The sequence below is a fragment of the Euphorbia lathyris genome, chromosome 3, assembly GCF_963576675.1.
Source record: "Euphorbia lathyris chromosome 3, ddEupLath1.1, whole genome shotgun sequence".
Taxonomy (NCBI): domain Eukaryota; kingdom Viridiplantae; phylum Streptophyta; class Magnoliopsida; order Malpighiales; family Euphorbiaceae; genus Euphorbia; species Euphorbia lathyris.
The window spans coordinates 103728365-103731752 of NC_088912.1; the positions used below are offsets into that span (position 1 = coordinate 103728365).

The window sequence follows — 3388 nt, forward strand, 5'->3', positions numbered from 1 at the left end:
AGAGAAGATTACCGACCGATTAGGCGGGGATTGGAAGTTGTTACTTATTGTTAGAATTATTATTAGAACCTTGGTATTTCAATTGTAATGTAATGGAGTTGGTAAATATGTTAAGGTTATTGAATGACTAATGTAGTAAGGATATTGATTTATTTAGAATATATATATAAGAGGAATACTTGAAAAGTTTGAAATTTATGATATTTGGATAGTTTGGAGACTCATAAGTATTGATTGTGATCTTTCTATTTCACGCTCGATGCCGATTGAGATCGTCTAGGGTCGGGTGTGATAGCTTCTCTCTCTTGTATTGACTAATATACATCAAATATACGCTGTCAATATTACTACTGTCTTTCAAAGCTGAAATGATAATTTCAAAGATAAATATTGTGATCATTGCAATTGAGAAAGCCACACAATTGAAAATTACAAGACTTTGAAATTTCAATGTAAATTCTACGACAAAAATGACCACACTGAAGATTATTGTACATATACAAATAAGAATTATGTTTCTAATAACAAAAGGCGGAATCAATCACAATAGCAACAACGTAGATATCAATCACAACAACAACAACGTAGATACAACGTAGATATCACGATAATTTCTCTCATATTGCTAATGGTACAAGTTCCTCTAAGTCGAATGCCAACACACTGAAGATTATTACACATATATAAATAGGACATGGGTTGCTAATAATAACAAACGAAATTATAACAAAACACGGAATCAATCACAACAGTAATAACATAGATATCACGATAACTTCTCTTTTATTGCTAATGTTAAAAGATCCTCACAGTCGAATGTTAATACACACGACTCCTCTCTCCACGGTCTCTCCTCTCGGGCGATCCCAAACCAGTTAAATCCGGGACAATTTAGACACTAACAATCATAGAAATCGGTTTATCTTACGCGTCCCAACCTGAAAATCCCCCACGGAGTTTGAGGCCAAGATTTCTCTTTAGCTTTCATCAAAAGAACTCTTCCCCAAGAAATCCATCCTTCCCAAGGTATCCTCTTATCCCATGGACTTCCCCACTCCAAAATCAACGCCACCCCTTTCTCCGCCGCTCTCTCCGCCTCCTCAAACCGGCCTTTCGCCAAGTATACCTGACCTAACACCACATACGGCTCGCCGACGTACGGATTCTTCTCAATACTCTTCACTAGCAATTCTTCAGCTTCATCAATGCCTCTCTCAGACATATCACAAACACCTTCCCAATATAACTCCCTCGCCGCTATTTGCTCACCGGCGTCCAAAATTTTCCGGCAATTATCGAACACCGGTGCTTCCACCAGATCTAAATCCTCATCCCGCTCTTTGTTAATCTCAATTCCGCCGCCACTTTTAATCCTCTCTTTAATATAAATCTCTTCTTCTCTCCGAATTAGCGTGTAAATTCCCCCCATTCTCGATACCGAATTCATCCACAGCCCCGGCTTCAATTTCCCGGCCACAAAGCAACATGATTATCCCCGGTGAACTCTAGCCGGCCGTCCGAGTTCTCAAACAACGTATCTTGAAAACCGAAGAGCTGCTCGCTGAAATCCGCCATGGTCATGAGTACAAAAGTAGCCGCGATTCTTCTCGTCAAAAACACGTCCTCGCCGGTGTTTTTATGTTTCACGGTGAGACCTTGAGCAGGCAAAAGAGAATTGATCTTCTTCCGCCATGGCTCCTCATTATCAAAACGACCATTTTCCTTGGCGTTTTTGAGTGAAATTTCGGAGAGGGAAAGGTGTTCGACGAGTTCAGAATCAGAGTATTTGAACAATAGATCGTCGTAAATTAGGGATTGCCGTGGAATAATACAGAACAAATGAACCAATCGCTCCACGGATTCACCGACATGGCCGCGAACGACATCGCGACTAGTATTTGGATCGAAAATTGCGAGATTAGCATGAGAATTGGAATAAGCAGTGTGAAAAAGACCACAGAGACATACGGATTCAGGAGCTTTCCAGATCTTGAGAATGCGATAAATGTCGAAGAGATGATCGAGAAAGCTGCCGTGTTTGTGCCAGCACTCTCCGGCGCCGGAGGAACGCAAAACGGAAACCAGAGAAGGTAACTTTTGGTCGATTGATTCGAGCTCTCCGCGGAGGAAGGGACGAGTGGATTCTAGAAGAGATTGAAGATAGGTTGAATTAGGAAGGAGTGAAGATGGCGGCATGGTTGTAGTGAAAATGGAGGTTTGGGGTTTTGAGGAAGAAGATGATGATGGTATAACGGTATTTGTCTTTAAAGAAGGCACTATTTATATTAGATTCCTGGAGTAAATTACAACCATGGCCACTGAGCTTTATACATTTTAATATTATGGTCACTGAATTTTATACTTTTAAATATAGGTGGTCATTCAATATCTCAAAACGACCGATGATAGTCTTAAAATAATTTTTTTTGAAGAGTTAATGATATTCTATGGAACGTTAATTCTTGAAAATTTTCGTTTTGAAGTAATTTATGTATTGTTTGGTTAGGAGAGATTGTGGATTTTTAGAAAGAGAAAACTCCAAAAAATATGATTTTGAAAAATAAAAAATGGGATTTCGTAAAAAATAGTGCAATTTTACCCCTAGTGTGCGTTAGGAGTCAAGAACAATTTTATTCCCAACGTTGACAAATTGGATCAATTCCAAATATTATTATAAAATACAGATATTTTGTTCTTTATTCTGCATCAACTACATATCAGTTTGTTTTAAAAAAATTCATATTTTATATGATTTAATAATAGAATTGGAAATTAATATTTATAAATTCAGTGAAATTTTTTGAATTTTTTTATCCAAATCTTACAATAGACAATATATTCTTTAATTTTTTTTCACGTATAATAATATGTTTATGATATGTTATTAATGAGTGATAAAAATGACTCATGTGTGAAGTGTAGATGACAATATTCATGATCTAGAAGACAGTTTAATAAATTATTTCTAAAATTGATCCAATTTGACAACATTAGGGGTAAAATTGTTTCTGACTGATAACGTTAAAGATAAAATTGCATCATTTTAGATGTTAGGGATAAAATTACTCCTAACTATAAACGTTAGGATACTTTTACACCTTATCCCATTAAACTCATATCATTTTATTATAATAATAATAATAATAATAATAATAATAATAATAATAAAAAAGAAGAAGAAGATATAGTAGTATAATAGAAGGGTGTCTTCTATGCTTATTTTGTTTTTGATAAAACAAGTTTTATTTTGTTTTTTCTACCATTGGATGAGCTTACTTTGTCAAAGTTAATCACCATCAAATGATAGAAAAAATAAAGTAAGACTTATTTTGTTAAAAACAAAGTAAGTATAGCCTAATCCAGAATAGAAGAGCTTGTAGCAAGTCAT

General features: G+C 35.6%; 1 pseudogene; it reads right to left on the bottom strand.

Annotated features, from left to right (window-relative positions):
* Positions 1-458: 458 nt before the first annotated feature.
* LOC136223524 (uncharacterized) lies at positions 459-2234 on the bottom strand (annotated as a pseudogene).
* Between the last annotated feature and the right edge of the window lie 1154 nt (positions 2235-3388).